The following is a 20,344-nucleotide window of genomic DNA, read 5'->3' as shown; positions in this document are numbered from 1 at the left end:
AATATAGCCATTCCTATCCGTAGGCTTGAAGAAGCACCTAGTGGCAAATTCATTACTTTTCCATGAAATTTCCAAATCCAAGAAATGAATACTCACCCTATTAGATTCGGCAGTAAGCTTAATGTTAGGCCTCAAATTATTAATCTCTCCTAGATAGGAATTGAACCCCTCCTCACCTCCTCTCCAGAAGATGAGGAGGTCGTCAATAAATCTTTTCCATAATACAATCCTATCTCCCCCCAAATCAATGGCCTCCTCCTCCCACTGTGCCATACATAGGTTTGCCAGGGACGGAGCGAACCCCGCCCCCATAGCACAGCCAAAAATCTGTCTAAAAAAGTCCCCCTTGTGCCAAAAATAGTTCTTTTTTAGGGCGAATTCTAAAAAGCTCCAATATAAAAATAAATTTGTGCTGTGGGTAATTGTGTGTCAATGGAAAAATAATGTCTAGCAGCCTCCACCCCCCTTACCTCTTTCAATGCTTCATTTTGGTCAAAGGGGATGTTAAAGTCTCACTGGTGGTCATCTCTCCCAGAGCCAGATAAAATGACAAAATGCACACGGCTTCCAGGCTCCAGCTAATGACTGGTTTGCTGCCTCTATACAATAAATACACTAAATGAGGAAGCGCTACACAATAAGTCCAGCAAGGGGAATCCACGCTCCTGGATGTAAACTGCATAAGTTTCTACAGCATGAGAGTCTGTGTAAAATCTGGGCCAGCTTGCACCAAGGACTGGTCATGTATAGTGTGGTCTAAAGAGACTCTGGAGCGAATAAAATTTGCTCTTTTTACCTTGTATTTTACTTCAGAAGTCTCATTAGATGTAAACGAGGGCTTTAGACCCCCCATATCCCTGGGGAGGGGGGGCAATCCGGGCAGCGCTTCCTGAAAGAGGCAGAGCTTTCTACTGTAGCTCTGCCTCTACTGACGTCAATCGCCGCAGATCTCCGCCTCTCCCCGCCCCTCTCAGTCAACCTTTATAGAGAAGGGCTGGGAGAGACAGAGATCCGCACGATGATTGACGTCAGGAGAGGCAGAGCTACAGCTCAAAGCTCTGCCTCTCAGGGCAGCAAAATTCATGACCAAGATGGTTGTGGATGTTTGCCCCGGGATTTGGGGAGTCTAAACCCCTTGTTTTGCCGCAGGGATGCAGCAGTTTACCTCTACTGAGACTTCTGAAGCGAAATGCAAGGTAAAAATAGCAAGTTTTATCTGCTTCAGAGTCTTTTCAAAGAGGAACTTTAGCGAAAAGGGCAAAAAAATAAGTCAATCAATACATGGCAAAGTGAGACATTAAAAAATAGGAGATAGATCAAGAAATTATTGATATTTGCCATATAATTTGTTTTTATTGTTTGAGCCTCACCCACCAACTGCAATTATCTATAATCACACCCCCTAAAAATGCGATAGACTAAAAGGTTGTTTTTTTATAGATATACATATGCACAGTGGGAAAAAAAGATGTTATTTTTGTACAATACAACAAGGCTCACAGACAGGAAACTGTCAGGACCTAGGTGCTGACATCACACTGTGGGAGGGGTTTCACCACCACCCAAATCAGCCATACAGAACCCCCTGATGATCTTTTCGAGAAAAGGTTAAGAGACTTCTCATGGGAAAAGGGGTATCAGCTACTGATTGGAATGAAGTTCTGTCCTTGGTTACAGGTCCTCTTTAACCATATTTTAGCTGTTTTCCTGGAATTCAGTTTGAAAGTAAGCACTGTCAAAATACTATATGGTTTCTGTTTAACCTCTGTGGAACAATATAAAAAGCATATTTATTAAATACTCCATAGCTTTCTTGTTTACTTGACATACTTTAAATAGGATTACTTACTTACTATACCGTTGACCAAAAATGCAGAAAATATCACAGAAGGAAAACTCAAAAAACGCAATGCCTGGCTACTCCACATCCTCATCCTCTTTGACAAATTGCTTTTTATTTATAGCTAACATGGAATACCCCCCACAACCAGACAATGAAATGCGTGGGTAGGAAACAAGGGAAGGTTATGAGAATTAAACTGGAAAACAAGCTAGCATAAAAGGATATGGAAAAATAAAATAAAAACTGCATAGCTGAGAAGCTTTTTTTATGAGATTCAGATCTTATTAATCACTTGTAGCCAGCTCATAAGAAGGATTGTGCACTGTTTACATTGCTCGGGGCATTTGATTTCTGCAGGTCTTGTCTCAAATAAAGCAGACTCAGACAATATTGCCATCTGATGCTCGGTTTAACCCCTTAATGCCAGTGTCATTAGGGAACCCTAACAATGGGAGGATTTGGCACTTTATTATGCTGTTAACTGCTTCTACAGAAGGAGAAAAAAGAAGAGAAAAAAAAGAAAACATCTTCTGTGTGTGTCTGCAGGGCTGATTTACTAAAGCTGGGAATGCATTACATGATTTACAATTTGATTGATATGATAACTGATGTTGTAGCTGGTCAATAAGTCACTTTATTTGATATGTAGTATTCACTTGGTCAATATCTCAGTATTTCAATGCAATTAATTACAGTTAGCCAGAATAATTATGAAAAATAAAACCCCTTCCCAATCAATAGTCGATTGGCACTATGCTCCAATCTCAATTCAAAACGATCAAAATGAAAATACAAATTTGGTCTGAATTTAACGTAAAACATATTATATAAGGATAATTCTTGCAGTTTGTGATGTTTTACTTTGGCTTGATTGGAAATTGCAGTTGCCAAACATGGAGGGATTAAAAAATCAAACCTATGCACTGTAAGAAATTAACGGATAATGTATAATTTGAATATAAAAAAGGATGTGAATTAAATATGTCAAATACGTCACAGTTATATTTAAATATATATACATAAAAATAGTATGAATATATATATTTTTATATATAAGCAATGGCTAATTCACAAATAATAAATAAGCACTGTTGCTAAAGGAATACATTTAGCAATTTATATCTATCTGCTTTCCTCTACATCATATGGGAACTATTGGCCTGTCATGTCAATTTAAAGTGAAAGTACGACGATTTATTATTATTGTTTTTGTTCTATTAATTATGTTTAGAACTAGAACAAAAAAACTTTGCTTTGAAAGTATTTTTTTTTTACATTGGGAAAATATTATGGAATGAAATAAAGACATTATACTGGAAACTGCATGTTTAGAGCTCTTTCCTTTGAATTAACTGGAAAGCTTGTAAATTCAACATAGATAGGTCTAGTTTAGCTGCAATTCAAGTAGTAAAGCAAACGGAACACCATAAAGAACAATAGGGTCTAGTTATCAGTTACAAAGGGGTTAATTCGCAAAGCTTACTTATTTTTCACTTTAATGGTAAGGAGAGATAATGCATGAGATAAACAAATAATGGGACATATGCAATAAATTGCGTTATGCAGAATTACGTGCGAAAAGTCTTACCTCACGATGAACGTAATGCATTGTATATAATATATTGCATTACGCTCTACTCATCGTGCTGTAAGACTTTACCCACATAATTCTGCTTATCACGGTTTATTGTATACGTCCCATGGAGAGATAATGGGCCTGATGCAATTGTCAGACTCGCCAGTGTTGAACGCTGGTGAGTCCGATAATCAGGCGACTATAAAGTCGCCTGATCCAATTGCATTTAGCCCTAGGCAGGGTGCTAAAAGAACTCGCTTGTGCGATATTATCGCCCAGCAAGTTCCTTACACCCTATCCTCATACACTTTGCATGCCTCCGGGAAGAAATGCTTCCCAGCAGACATGAGCGTTAGCTTAGACCTGCAAAAAGCAGGTCTAAACATGCTAACGCACAACATCGCCGCTGCATCTGGTGGTCCCCTTTAATAAGGAGACCCCCAGAGCTCCCCGCCGGCCGCCGCTCGTCTCCGCAACCCCCCACAAAGCTAAATGCTTAAATTCCTTACCGCCGCTTTACACCCGTCGGCCGCCGCATCTCGCCGCATGTCCCCGCTGTGTAATTACAGTGTACGAGTTACTGTAATTACACTCACTAATAACAGAGTCCCGGCAAAGCATCTTTGATTCAGCTGCCGTGGCTCCCCATTGGTTCACAGGCTGGACCAATGAAAATGGCTCAGCCTGTGAACCAATGGGGAGCCCCGGCGGCCGGCGGCTGAATCAAAGATGCTTTGCCGGGACTCTGTTATTAGTGAGTGTAATTACAGTAACTCATACACTGTAAGAACACAGCGGGGACTTGCGGCGAGATGCGGCGGCCGACGGGTGTAAAGTGGCGGTAAGGAATTTAAGCATTTAGCTTTGTGGGGGGTTGCGGAGACGAGCGGCGGCTGGCGGGGAGCTCTGGGGGTCTCCTTATTAAAGGAGACCCCCAGATGCAGCGGCGGAAGATGGCGGCGGATGTTCGGCGGGTTGTGCGCATGTGTGGGGAGCGAGGCCGTGGTGCTGAAGGACAGCACCACAGGGTAAACCTCGCTCCCCATCGCCCGGTAATAGGGAGCATCGCTCAGGCTTTCGCCTGAGTAATGCTCCCTAACGATCGGCCATCGCACGAGTGATACTGGCAATAGGATTTTCCGGTAATCCTAGTGCGATGGCAAGGTGATAAGTAGCTCGCATCTGCAAGCTACTTATCACCTGGAAAAGCATCAGGCCCAATGCATGAGATAAACAGATAAGGAGAGATAAACCATGAGTTATCTCACTTAGGCTTGGAACCCACCAGGAGTGCTTTTCTGAGCGCTTTGTCATTTGAAAAGTTCTTGCCGGAAGGAGGAAGTGCGCAGTAGTGAGTCTTGCAATGCATCCCATAGGCCACATCCAAGACGTTTGGGACGCATAGAAGCCGACGGAATTCTGGGTAATTAACCCGCCGTCTCCCATGCACACAGCTGAGGCAATTAAGCTTCATTTGAATCACGAATTAGAGTAGGTAACTACTCGTGAGCCCATCACTGCTTACAAAAGGCTGCTGGTGGGTTTAAGCCCTTAAAGGAAACCAGAGCTGGTATAAATAAAATGTTTTATACAATCCTGGGGCTCCATCCAGCCCCATACGCACGGATTGTTCCCACGCCGCCATCCTCAGTCTTCCTGCAGCTCTGATACTGGGTCCCTGCTCTTCCGTCAGTCGGAGCCGGTCTGACGTAAGTGAAGTGCGCTGTTTGCGTATCTCTCCAACAGCCGCTGGAGAGATACATAAAGGGCGCTCTTCACCTGCGCAGACTGGCCCAACTGACGGAAGTGCGAGGACCCGGTATTGGAGCTGCTGGAAGGCTGAGGACGGCAGCGTGGGAGCGATCCGTGCGTATGGGGCTGGAGGAAGCCCCAGGTATGTATAAAACGTTTTATGTATACCAGCTCTGGTTTCCTTTAAGGAGACATGAATCATGAATTAAGACATTAAAGAAAATATTTGTGAATCAGCCCCTAAGTCCCTTGAATTGCAGCGGACAAAATCATTGCATCACAATGTGACGCAATAATATTCCTGTGGGGCTATCACACATAAGTAAGGTGCAGCGCATTTCGTCAAGACAGCGCACAACTGCACAACAATCACATTGCAATGCTATGTGTATAGCGTGAAAGGAGTCTTAAAGTGCAGAAGCAACATTAAACACTTAAGGACTGCAGTCTTAAAGAAAACCTGAACTGAAAATTAAAAGTCAAAATGAGCATACACAAGTCATACTTACCTTCCATGTAGTCTACTCCTCAGTGTCTTTCTCCAGTCCCGCGTCCTGTTTGTTCACTGTGATCAAGGGAATTTTCCGTCCTCCATTTTGAAAATGGCCATTACCCATAACAGCTTTCTGGTCAGCACACAGTTAAACTGTAACATCGCCCACTTGAGCCATAGGGAAACATGGACATTACCTGGTACATCAGTTTTCCTCTGAGCTATAACTGACAGCAACTGATATTTTACTGACAGCAACTGATATATTTCAGATCTGACAAAATGTTGTCAGAACTGAAAGGGATCATTGTCAGAAGAAAATGGTGAGCTTCTGAGAGGAACTGATGGCAAGGTAACTATGCAATGTTCATTTGAAGTTACCCCGTGTGTTTATTTTAAATAGTTTTACTCAGTATAGGTTCTCTTTAAAACCCACCCAGACACTTTTTTCCATTCGGACCACTGCAACTTTAACGGTTTATTGCTCGGTCATACAACCTACTATCTAAATGAATTTTACCTCCTTTTCTTGTCACTAATACAGCTTTCTTTTGGTGCTATTTGATTGCTGCTGTGATTTTTAGTTTTTATTATATTCATCAAAAAAGACATGAATTTTGTCAAAAAAAATGATTTTTTTAACTTTCTGTGCTGACATTTTTCAAATAAAGTAAAATTTCTATATACATTTTTGTCTAAATGTATTGTGCTACGTGTCTTTGATCAATAAATAGACACTTATTTGATTTTTTTTTGTTTGGGTAAAAGTTATAGCGTTTACAAACTATGGTGCAAAAAGTGAATTTCCCCAATTTGAAGCATCTCTTACTTTTCTGAGCACCTCTCATGTTTCATGAGGTGCTAGAATTTCAGGATAGTATAAATACCGCCCAAATGACCCCATTTTGGAAAGAAGACATCCCAAAGTAAACCATGAGGAGTAGTCTAGAAACCAAATGCCTCAAAATGACCTGTAAAATCCTAAAGGTACTCATAGGACATTGGGCCCCTTAGCGCACCTAGGCTGCAAAAAAGTGTCGCACATGTGGTATCGCCGTACTCAGGAGAAGTAGTATAATGTGTTTTGAGGTGTATTTTTACACATACCCATGCTGAGTGGGAGAAATATCTCTGTAAATGACAAATTTTTGATTTTTTTACACACAATTGTCCATTTACAGAGATATTTCTCCCATCCAGCATGGGTATGTGTAAAAATACACCCCAAAACACATTATACTACTTCTCCAGAGTACGGCAATACCACATGTGTGACACTTTTTTCAGCCTAGGTCTGCTAAGGGGCCCAACGTCCTATGAGTACCTTTAGGATTTCACAGGTCATTTTGAGGCATTTGATTTCCAGACTACTCCTCACGGTTTAGGGCCCCTAAAATGCCAGGGCAGTTTCGGAATCCCACAAGTGACCCCATTTTAGAAAGACAACACCCCAAGGTATTCTGTTAGGAGTATGGTGAGTTCATAGAAGATTTTATTTTTTTGTCACAAGTTAGCAGAAATTGATTTTTATTTTTATTTTTTTCACAAAGTGTCATTTTCCACTAACTTGTGACAAAAAATAAAATCTTCTATGAACTCATACACCTAACGGAATACCTTGGGGTGTCTTATTTCCTAAATGGGGTCACTTGTGGGGTTCCTATACTGCCCTGGCATTTTAAGGGCCCAAAACCGTGAGGAGTAGTCTGGAAACCAAATGCCTCAAAATGACTGTTCAGGGGTATAAGCATCTGCAAATTTTGATGACAGGTGGTCTATGAGGGGCCGAATTTTGTGGAACCGGTCATAAACAGGGTGGCCTCTTAGATGACAGGTTGTATTGGCACTGAAGTGCAAGAAGCGCAGGATGTTCTCAAATCGTGACCTGGACATGGCAGCAGAGAACATGGGCATGTGATGTATTATGTGCGTAGACCAATAAGACCGCAATACATTCTTTTTGAGTAGACCTAAGTTAAGGAGAAGGCCCAAAAAAATGTTAAGCTTGGAAACTTGGAGTGGTTTCCACCGAAAAGGCTGGGCATGGTAGCTTCTCGGATTGGCGGTTGCATATTGTGTGGCATAACAGTTGGTCTCAGCCACAATTAAGTCGTAGAGATCCACGGTGCAGAACAGATGAAAAAAGTCTAAGGCCAATCCTAGATTATCTGTCTCCACCTGGACTCCAGACTGGGCGATGAAATGGGGCAGTATGGGTGCGGCGGAACCAGGGGATTGCCAATTGGGATTTGCCAGCACCTCTGGAAGACTATGGGTAGTACGGGCCCGTTTTTCTGGTGGCTGCGACTCGGGTCTTAATGCACGTGCCACCGAACCAGTTTCTACTACCATGCTGGTGCTCGCCACTTCACCAGGATCTGCGGTAGTACCGGTGCTAGATCCAGGAGATGCTACACTGCTGGTGCATGCCTCACCAAGAAAACTTGGATTAGCGCTAGCACCACTCTGCTGCCCTTGAGTCTGATCCTGGGGTGCAGTGACATGTAGTGTGGTACGCCTGGCTCTAGCTGGGACCTCAATCTCGTCATTGCTATCGGTCAGAGAGCCACTGCTGTTCACCGGTTCGTATTCTGACCTGGATGATTCGTCGGATGAGGCTTCCCAATCGCACTCACCCCACTGGAACAGAATCTCGGCGGCCTCTTCAGCGGAATACCCCTTTTTTGCCATGGTGGACTGCTAAATTTAGGGGGTATTCCTCTTACACTACCCAGGAAAAAGAGCACCTACCTAGCAAAAGGGAGTACTTGGGAAGTAGAAAGCTATGGTCACTGAGTTTTGATAAAAAAAAAATCAAAACTGATCTTTACAGCGCCACAGTTATTGTACAGTGTTTTTTGCAGTGATCAGAAAAAAAATCTGTCACTGCGGTGGGGGTGAGGGTTTGGCTGAGTGATCAGGAGCCCACACGGTTCAAATTAGGGCCTGATCTGATGGGTAGGTGTGCTAGGGGGTGACAGGTGGTGACAGGAGGTGATTGATGGGTGTCTCAGGGTGAGATTAGAGGGGGGAATAGATGCAATCAATGCACTGGGGAGGTGATTAGGGGGGTCTGAGGGTGATCTGAGGGTGTGGGCGGGTGATTTGGTGCCCACAAGGGGCAGATTAGGGTCTGATCTGATGGGTAGCAGTGACAAGTGGTGACAGGGGGTGACGGGATGATTGATATGTGATCAGGGTGTGATTAGAGGGGAGAATAGATGCAATCAATGCACTGGGGAGGTGATTAGGGGGGTCTGAGGGCGATCTGAGGGTTTGGGCGGGTGATTGGGTGCCCGCAAGGGGCAGATGAGGGTCTGATCTGATGGGTATGATGGGTAGTGGTGACAGGGGGTGATTGATGGGTGATTGATGGGTGATCAGTGGGTGATTCGAGGGGAGAACAGATGTAAATAATGTAAATAATGCACTGGGGAGGTGATCAGGGGGACAGCATCATCACCCCAATCCTGCTCTATAGCAGTGAGGTATGGGGCCCGGTCACCTACCCTGACCAATCAAAATGGGACTCCAGCCCAACAGAAATCTTCCATGTAGAGTTCTGCAAGTATCTTCTTCAAGTCCATCGCAGCACTTCGAATTCAGCCTGCCGGGCAGAGCTAGGCAGTTTCCCACTATGGATGACTATTCAGCAGAGGGCACTCTCATACTGGCCGCATATACAGAGCAGCAACCCCAGCACTTACCACCATAAAGCCTCACTGAGCCAGGGGGGCGAGGTCATACCACCCGCTCTCAAGAAAAGCATCAGACAGCAGCCAGCCCAGCCAAGAACACCAACATAGGCTGACAAAAGCACAAATAAAAGGGACTATAGAAAGCTGCAAGGAATTATACATAGAGGAATGGAGAAGTGACATAAAGAACTCCCAGAAACTCACTGTCTACCAATCACTACAGAGGGAGTACACAATGGCTCCATATCTGGAGAGGCTACACCACCACAAAGACAGACAAACCCTGAGCCTGTACCGTCTGAGTGCCCACAGCCTGGAGGTAGAGACAGGGCGGCACAGACAGACATGGAAGCCCAGGGAGGAGAGACTGTGCAGACAATGCGAGCAGGGAATCTTGGAGGATGAGGCCCACTTCCTGCTACACTGCAGCAAATACGCACCTGTGAGGACTGTCCACTTCCAGAGACTCTCTGACCAGATCCAGGATTTTACCTCCACAGATGAGGAGAGGAAACTCTACATCCTACTGGGGGAGGAGGAAACAACCGTGCAAATAGCTGCCCGATATGTCACAGCCTGCAACCAACTGAGAGGAACATGATACCACATGGACTGTATACCCCAATACCCCCCTATGGACCATATATCTCAGCACCCCATATTGTCCCTTACTTCCTCCACACCCTAAGGACTACATACCCCAACCTCCTATACCCTCCCCTTATTCCCACAACCCCCTCCCCATGTTAATGCTTTGTTTTGCTTTGGAAATGCTAAATGTATTTGGTCCTGCCAATAAAGCTTTTTTGGATTTGGATTTGGGTCTGAGGGCGATCTGAAGGTGTGGGCGGGTGTTTGGGTGCCCGCAAGAGGCAGATTATGGTCTGATCTGATGGGTAGCAGTGACAGGTGTTGACAGGGGGTGACGGGGTGATTGATAGGTGATCAGGGTGTGATTAGAGGGGAGAATAGATGCAAGCAATGCACTGGCGAGGTGATCAGGGGGGGTCTGAGGGTGATCTGAGGGTGTAAGCGGGTGATTGGGTGCCCGCAAGGGGCAAATGAGGGTCTGATCTGATGGGTATGATGTGTAGCAGTGACAGGTGGTGACAGGGGGTGATTGATGGGTGATCAGTGGGTGATTAGAGGGGAGAACAGATGTAAATAATGCACTGGGGAGATGATCAGGGGGGTCTGAGGGCGATCTGAGGGTGTGGGCGCGTGTTTGAGTGCCCGCAAGTGGCAGATTAGGGTCTGATCTGATGGGTAGCAGTGATAGGTGGTGACAGGGGGTGATTGATGGGTGTTTAGGACCTAATCTAAAATATAGTGTTGACAGATATTGACAGGGGGTGATTGATGGGTGATTAGGGGGGGTGATTGGGTGCAAACAGTGGTCTGAGGGGGTGATCAGGGGGGTCTGAGGGATGCTGTGGGCGAACAGGGGGCAGGGGGACAGAATCAGTGTATGTGTGTGTCTACATGCACAGCTGCCTCCTCCCCTGGTGGTCCCTCGATCACTGGGACCACCAGGTGAGGAGGCAGACTGTATAATACACTTTGTACACATTGCAAAGTGTATTATACACTTTTGCAGGGGAGATCGGGCTGTTTACAACCCGCCGGTGCTGCTAAATGGCCGACGGGTTGACGTTGCGGGTGGGTGGAGCCTAATGCCGGCGGATGTGCGAGCATCCCTGTGCGCAATCCCTGGTTAATCAGTCCCCCAGGTGCCGCCGCCGATTTTGCTTTTTCCAATGTTCCGTTTTTCTTATTTCTGATTTTCAAGGAGAATTTTATTAGTCATTTTTTGCATCAGAAAAATTGGCCTGAAATTACCGTGGTTATCTGATTTTTGCAGAAAAATTCTGCATTCTCTGATTTGTCCAATGCTTCCGAGCTCTGTGATCGGGCTAAAATTACTGAGTTGTGGTTAATCGGATTTCAACGAAATTCCAATTTCCATTTTCAAATTGAACTGAATGGGCATCCGTACTGTACATTACTCAATTTTTTTCAATGGATCAGATATTAGAATCAATAAGATACATCAAGGCCCTTATTCAATTCACTTTTTCTCGTACGTTGTCTCCTAGGAGATATTCTCACACCTTGTTATTCATAAAATGCTTTTTCAACTACCAGTCAGCGAGGAAATAGAATAATTTTATCAGTACTGTTTCACCTATATTTCTCAATTGCAAATTGCTTTTGCTAATAAGTAATTTTAAACAGAAGATGAAATATTATCCTCTAGGAGAAAACTAGGGAGAAAAAGTGAATTGAATAAGGGACCACATCTATAATCTGTTGAAACTATGGCATTTTTAATCAATATATTATTATTTGATTCTGATCAAAATATGAATGATTATATACAGTATATAGATAAAAAAATGGCAGTTCTTGCCACACTCAATATTATTGAGAACTGTTGTGAAGCGCTGGAGAGTGCTGCAAGCAGCAGTAGCACATGGTCGAGCCTCTACATAGCTTTGTAGTGCAGTGGGCAGTATGAAGTTGCAGCCAAAGATGGCAGCCTGATATGGCAAAACGATAGATCCTTTTTTTTTTTTTCCTTAAGCTCAGATGCAAACTTGGTATAGGAAGTTTGTCAGTTTATGGTGTAGTAGCTTGGTACCCAAACACCAATGCTGAATAGTGCCATCATCATTGTTTGAACATACATGATTGTACTTTATTTTATAGTTTCATTTATGTCTATGCGTGCTTTAAATATCATAAACTTCTCCCTTCCCTTACGCAACCTTCCCATTTCCAGATTCACCACATCATTCCATATTATTTATCTAGTATACCTCAATGAAAGGGGAGGTGCATCAACCTGTTGATCTGGAATTTGAGCATGTATATGACCTTCAGTCATCTTACATTCAACCAGCCATACCCATCCTTAACCCATAACCCATACAGACTAGTCCGCCTGACCGCCACCCCTTCCAGCACTTACCCCTGCTCATTTGTTACAGTGTCACGCCTGACCATTCATAATAAGCATGTCCTTATTGTTTATCCATGTACTTTTTTGTAATTTTACGCCAGGTATTTCTATAAGATCTGACCCACTGGGTGCAATCTGTGTGTCACTGTCGGGTATCTGACCTGTTGTGTCGGAAAATGCCTCACCTCCACATAACAAATCCATTCTGCTGATCCAATCATCCAAGAGGGGAGAAGTCGATTATTTCCATTTTTCTACTATCATTCTTTATGCAACCTTTGTTCCTAGTTCTTTAATTAAAATACTTCCTTTACTATTGCCTGTGTCAAAAATATCTTCACTTGCAGAAAGCTCAAAGTCTCCTTCTAGCAGGTCTCTACTAAAGCACATTTTACTCTCCCAAAAAGGCTTAACTATGGGACATGTCCACTACATGTGCAATTCGGACCCGTCCTCCTGCCCACATCTCCAGCACACTTCTCTTTGTCTGGAAAATTTTTGGATACGTCCCGGGGTAACGTACCATCCAGCAATGGTTTTGTACTGGGTAAATTGCAGTCCTGTATCCTGAATAATCCCATTTTTATGCCAGATCGTGGGCCATTTGCTTTTTAGAAGTTTAGATAGTGCTTTGTCCATTTTTTTTACAAGGAGAATATGTTTTTCGAAAATGTTTGGGTCATTCCTTAATCTAGCAAATTTGGATTTTAATTTATGTATGAAACTTCTTGCTTGGGTTAGGCCCCAAGTCTCTTTTTGACCACAGTTGTTAAATAGGCTACGTATCCCCAACGCAGGGTTGCCCCAGAGATTGATAATGCGCGTATCGGGACTTAACTAGGACCTCACCACGCCAGGCATGAAGTCCAGATTTTCCCTTAAGGTGGTCAGAGGGAATGGGCCCGTATCTTTGTGACATTTTGAGACGACCCAAAAAATAGTTTTTACTGTTGGTTTTAACAAGGGATGATCTGTAGTAGAATAGACTTTATAAATGTTAATTGGAATCCATGAAAAGATTAAATCTAGTTTACATTCGTCCTTTTCTAAGGTAGTCCAAGCTTTACCTAGTCCCTTAGGGGAAGATTCTATCTTCCAGTCCCAAACCCTTGCCAGATGTATACTCCTGTAGTAATTTAGAATGTTTGGTGCAGCTATGCCTCCCTCCTCTTTCCGCCTAGAAATAAGTTTGTAGTTAATTCTGTGTCTAGATTTACTCCAGATGAAGTTTTGAAAAATGTTATACAAGCTTTGAAACCATGAAGTGGGAATAGCCACTGACAAACTCCGCAAGAGAAAAATAAGCTTAGGCAAAACCAGCATTTTAATAATGCTAATCCTCTCAATGACATTAAAACATGGGCGTGTCCATGATTGGAGTTTCCCCCTGAATTATTTAAAAGATCCGTCTCTGATTGCAATCTGATCAGGGAGGGGTCCATTACTTCAACACATTGGACACAGATTATCAATAGATTTTTCAACATGAAAATCAATTAAACCGTGACGTAACTACATTGAACCGCACCTCCCCCCCCCCTCCCTGCATTGATCTGGCAGCCTGGTCCTGTACATAATGCAGAGCGGCAGAGGAGGGGTAGCAGAGCGGATAGTTATACATGAAGTACCGATGTAGGTTCCTTTCACTTTCTCTCCAGTTACAAGTGCTGTGCGGCCAGCTAATCACCATGCGGCTTCGGTCCAATGTCATGTGAGAAGGACAGAAGCCAATTGGCAATGGCAATAGGCTGGCTGGAAAGGCAGTGACCTGTATCACCACTGGGAGCAGTTAATGTATTATACTCAGGGTTGGCAGATCCATAAAAGCAAAGGGGGCAATTGCCACAGGGCCCCAGAGCCTATAGGGGCCCCACAGGGTGTGTGTTCCCTCCCCTCCAGCTATGGTAACTCCACACATGCCTGCAGGGAATGAGGAAGAGAAGCGTTGTGGGGAGAAGTCCGGAGTGTAGAGCATGGTGCTGCTTCCTGTGCCCTGCCTGGATTAGGTAAGACCCCAATGTGTGTACACTCTGGATTTGTAAGGGAAAGGAGGAGGGGACCAATGGGGTCCCCAACAATGCTTTTTGGGACATATGATGGACACCTAATGATTGTGTGTGGCTTGGAGTGTGGTGGGATGGGTCCTGGGAGTCGGCTCAGAGGCTGCAGGGGGCGGGCATTGCAAGGGGGGCCCCCAAGTTACTTTTTCCGCAGGGCCCCATTGTAGCTAGAACCAGCCCTGATTACGCTCCACTGGCGCTCTGCATTAATGAGGTATGAGACCGCCCCACCTAACTCCCGCTACCCCAGCTCCTGACTGGCTCTTCGTGACAGGGGTTATGCCCCTGGTTTCACATCTCAATACTGCTCTACCCCAATCTATCGAAATATTCCATCCAGTCCGACTGATCATTTCAATCAATTTTTGCCAAAGGTCAATCAACATTACGATTGGGTCGACATTTTTGAGCATAGATTTCTAGCAGATTTGATCTATCTTATTGATCAGATCTGCTGGGAAAATCGAGACGTGTATGGCTACCTTTAGTCACTTGATTGTGAGCTCTGACAGACCACTGCAATGCTAGGTACAGGCGATGCATTTTTTCGGTCGATTTTTCGTCCGATCGATTCTCCGCTCGATTTTCCGCTCAATTTTCTGCTCGATACTCTTACCTTTCCTTATCAATTTCCATTCACTTCTATGATAAACCGAGCGGTAAAATGATCAAAAGTAGTATCGGACATGATGGAAATTATCTATCGAATGCAAAAATGTATGGTGTGTACCTAGCATAACAAATAGTAGTGACTTTTACAACTTACGAACATGCTTGTATGCCTAGCACAGAACAGCTTGAGAACTTCTCTGGACACAGGAGACTGCATGGAGTGTTGGTCTTTGTTTAATTCATGTTAAAGCTAATTATGGCTTCATTTAACTAACAATGAAAAGATCTATATCACAGCACAGTGTGGTCTCATTGGCGTGCTTGTATTTTGTGAAGACAACATGGTTTGGATAAACTAAAATTACTCTTTAAATGAAAACAGAAACTTAAACTTTGCACAAAACTATAAAAACAACCCCTGATAAATCATTTAAACCTACATTGAATCCGGTTAGAACTTTTGCCCCTATAAGTAGACATAAAAGGACATTAGTTCCTCATTGCTTGCTGATATATTGAGCGCGAAGTTCTGTCAATTTTGCCTTTGTTTTTTGCACCCATAGCACTATGCCTTGCTAACACTAACATTGTACTTGCAATTTACTAATCATAGCTCTACACAGTACAGATTCTTTCACCAGCAGCAAACCAGCCTATACTGAGATCCTGGTGCTCAGCAATAATACAAAGTAACCACCAAAGCCTCTGTAATAAAGAGGTGAGCTGGGTCTTTAAAGCAGCAGCACCGTGACCCTGGCGAGTTCTTGTGAATTTGCCCACAAAGGGTTAAGTGTGAGGAGGGGGCAGCTTAGTTTTAAATGTAGGAGGCAGCTGATTGGTGGAGGGAGTGTGGGGAACGGGAAATAGTAGGGAGGAGCTAAAGGTAACATCAGTTAACCTTTAACTAGCAGCAAAAGCAAACGTCCCACTGCCCACCCTGTTGTAAGTCAGGGGGTTAATTTCAGCTAGCTGTCAGAAGCCATGGACACTTGGGATGGGTTTAGGAAACATGCGTTATGGTAAAGAGAGAATGGAGTTACCCAAAATACCGTTTTTTTCTTTTAAAATCATCTTTAATATAAATGCCCTAACTGAAACGCTGCATCCCCGCGGCTGCACACTAGCTACATCACCCCAAACTCCCAGGGGCACATTGCGGGGAGCGCTTCCGTGAAGAGGCAGAGCTTTGGGCTGTAGCTCTGCCTCTACACGCGTCCATCTGCGCGGATCGCCGCCTCCACCCACGCCTCTCAGTCTTCTTTCACTGAGAGAGGGCTGGGGAGAGGCGGAGATACGTGCGGATTGACATGCATGGAGGCAGAGCTAAATACAGCCTAACGCTCTGCCTCCTTAGGGCAGCAAAATCCACGACCAAGAAAGTCATCGATTTTTGCCTGGCAGTTTGGAGTGATTTAGTTTGTGTGCAGCCACGGGGATGCAACGTTTCAGTTAGGGCAGGTATGTCATGTTGGAGGTGGTAGCAGCCAGGATGGGGGTTACAGCGGTCAGCGGGGTCCCCCGTCCCCGCTCCCCCTCAAGCTATTTATGCAAATTGTTAAAATATAATGTCCGCAGTGAGCGGGGAAGATAACCTTCTCTCTACTTCCTCCACTCGCTGCGTCACTTCCTGCAATGCCGCCCACCGAAGTATAGAGGGCAACATTGCAGGAAGTCTAGCAGCGAGCGGAGGAAGTAGAGAGAAGGTAATCTTCCCCGCTCACTGCGGACATTATATTTTAACAATTTGCACAAATTGCCCGCTGCCACCCGCGCCCTGGCTGCTTCCCCCTTCACTTAGGCACCTCTCTCCCCCCTCCCCCCAAGCGTATGTTTCCACGGACTGGAAACATATGCTCCGAATATACAGCCTTGCATAAAAACGGAGGGGGGGGGGGGGACGGGATACCAAATCGGATCTGTTTAAAATGGATCCGATCTGTCACGGACCTAGTGCGGACCTAGCCTTTAGAAAGAAAGTGCTCTCTGTGAACCAGTAAAGGCAAGGAAGCAGTGTAGTGGATAACACTCTTGCCTTGCAGCCCTAGAGTCTCAGGTTTTACTCTTAGGCTAGGTTCACAGTGCTCAATTTCATAACACACGTGTTATTATAATGTGTTATATTGAGTGTGAACTGCAATGGAGACTGGACATAGACCTTAAAGTGGATCCGAGGTGAACTTTTACTAATTGCATAATTGTGTTCCTTTCCTATTGTTTATAGGGCATTCCTCAAGCCAAATACTTTTTTGTTTTTGTTTTAATACTCTAATTCCCTATAAACTAAATAAACCAAACACACAGGTTTTCAGAGAGCCTTGGCAGTAGCAAGGGCTCATGGGAGCTCAGTCTGGGCAGGAGGAGGAGGAGGAGGTGTTACTAGCCATTGATTTCAGAGGCAGAGGGGAGGAGGAAGGAGGGGGATTAGTTTTTTTTTTCACAGGCTTAGTGATCAAGATACAGATAAGCCTGCCTCTGTGTAATGTTTACAAACAACATGGGTGCTGTCATTGTATCACAGAAAGAAATAATAATTTTGTATTAAAGCTGTTTGCAGCTAGATTTGCTGTGTAAACTATCTAAACTTTAGATACTGGTAGGTGAAGGATAAAAGTACATAAAATTTTAAAAAAATTGCTGGGAGGAAGTGGTGGACTCGCCTCCGTTAAAGCAGACACCAAGGACTGTAAATGTATAGATATACACATTTATTGAAAATACCCCAAAGATGCAACGCGTTTCACGGGCACAGCCCACTTCTTCAGGCAATAAGCAGGGGATAAACAACAGCAATTCAGTTATAGCAAGCAGAGCACCTCTGACTTTAGATACTGTAAGATATATAGACAAGTTACTTGTTATAGTTAGGTTTTCATCTCGGATCCGCTTTAATACAAAGCCTGCAAGCAGCAAGTTAGAGTAATTTGACCAGTTACAACTCAGTACTGTGAACAGGCCCATAGAATTGTATTGGTAGTAAGTTGTCATGCAGAATTATTCTACAACACAACTGAGCACTGTGAACTAGCCCTTAGCCCTGATGCTTTCTGCATGGAGTCTGTATGTTCTCTCTATGTTTCTGGGTATCCTCTAGGCACTCTGGCTCTCTGCCACAGTACTCATAAGTTACTTTGACTGGGTAATGTCAGGCCCAGATATACCTTACAGGGGTGCTAGTAAAAAAGGGCGCACAGGGATAGTGTACAAAAAGGGCGCCGTCATAGACTGCAATGCAAAATATCGGCTATTCGGCGCCCGACAGGAAAAAAGGGCACCCGAGAAATAGCGGTTACAGGGATCGTGTTAACAAAAGTTTTCGTTTACAGAATAAGGTTTATAACAAATATCGTTTACAAGTTCGTTTTGAGTTTGTGTTATACTTATTTTTTCGTTTTTAAAATTTGCTTATATCAGTTTTTACTAATTTTTTAGTTTTAAAAATTCGCTTACAAAAGTATAACAACTAAATTTTCGTTTACACTTCTTTGATCATTTAAACATTTGTTTTCATATGTGTAATGCTTAAATACCGTTTTCAACCTTATTGTATTAGAAATACATCGCTTTTGGTATTAACTTTGTTTTTACACTTATAATGCGTTGATTATAGTTACTAAAATATCGCTTTTAATATTACTGTTATTTTAAGATTTCTAATGCGTACGTGATTGTAAGGCTATCAATTGTATTATATATATTTAGATATACTTTTCTCTATTTATAATATTAATGTATATGTGATTTTAAGGCTTTTTTAAGGCTATTTATTCTATTACAAATATATAAATTATTTTATTCATGTTATTTGTAGAGAAGTATTTTAGGGATTAAATATATTATTGTTTATATGTGTTTAGGGTGTTTGTGCGGTGGGTATGGTTAGGTTTAGGCATTACCAGGGGGGTCTAGGGGTTAGGGATAGGTACAGGGAGGGTTAGGTATAGTTACAGTATAATATACGCAACCAGGGGGTGGTTAGGGTTAGGCACCACCAGGGGGTGGTTAGGGTTAGGCACCACCAGGGGGGTCTAGGGGTTAGGGTTAGGTACAGGGAGGGTTAGGTATAGTTACAGTGCAACATAGACCACCAGGGGGATGGTTAGGGTTAGGCATCACCAGGGGAGATTTAGGGTTAGGCACCACTAGGGGAGTGCTTAGGTTTAGGCACCACCATGGGGTGGTTAGGGTTAGGCACCACTAGGGGAGTGCTTAGGTTTAGGCACCACCATGGGGTGGTTAGGGTTAGGCACCACCAGGGGGTGGTTAGGGTTAGGCACCACCAGGGGGGTCTAGGGGTTGGGGATAGGTACAGGGAGGGCTCTGTGTGAGAGTAAGGTTAGGTATAGTTACAGCACTATATATAATATATACAATTTATTAAATTATGTATATTTAAACAAAGAGGGGGTCTAGGGGTTAGGGATAGGGATAGGGAGAAATCTGTGTGAGCCTACAGTTACGGTAGGTATAATTACAGTAAAATATCTGTAAAACCTACCATTGCATTGCTATGCTTAATACAAGTGTAAATATCGTTTTTGTTATAGACGCTATTTGACATTTGTTTTCAGAATTCGTTTGTTATTATAGACGGTATTTTGCCATTTCATTTCCGTTTATTTAACCTATTTAGCACTAAATTTTCGTTTACAACCTCTTAAACGAAAAATATGGTTTTGCATTAAAACTTACAATTTCGACTATACCCCGCACCCTTTTTTCCAGGCGCCCTTTTTTGATACACGCACCTTACAGGAGCCTATACGATGTCCTGGCACCTGAGACTTCACGCTCCATGAACCCACAGACTCTCTCCGAACCGCTCCACAGGTGTGCTGGCTGGCCCAGCTGTCACTTCTCACTTGTCCCTTACTTTCCTTTCCTGTCATTGGTAGGTACAGGGGAAGCAGGAATAAAGGGCGCATATGGCTAATGGACAAAAAGGGCGCACCATAGGCTGCAATGCAAAATATCAGCTATTGGGCTCCAGAGAAGAAATTAGGGCGCCCGACAAATATCGGTTGCAAGGATAACAAAACTTTTTGCTTACAGAATAAGGTTTATGACAAATATCGTTTACAAATTCGTTTTGACTTTCGGTTTAACTTATTTTATAGTTTTTAAATTTCACTTTCAGGAGTGTAATAAGTAAATTTTTGTTCTCACTTATTTTATCGTTCTAAAATTCGTTTTATAAGTATAATGCTTAAATATAGTTTTCAAGCTTATTGTATTACAAATATATCGCTTTTGGTATTAACCTTGTTTTCAGAATTATAATGCGTAAATTATAGTTTTCAGATTTATTATGTTGCTAAAATATATCACTTTTAATATTACAGTTATTTTAA

The sequence above is a fragment of the Hyperolius riggenbachi genome, chromosome 8 (assembly GCF_040937935.1).
Source record: "Hyperolius riggenbachi isolate aHypRig1 chromosome 8, aHypRig1.pri, whole genome shotgun sequence".
In the NCBI taxonomy this organism is placed as follows: domain Eukaryota; kingdom Metazoa; phylum Chordata; class Amphibia; order Anura; family Hyperoliidae; genus Hyperolius; species Hyperolius riggenbachi.
This window is presented reverse-complemented; position numbering follows the sequence as displayed.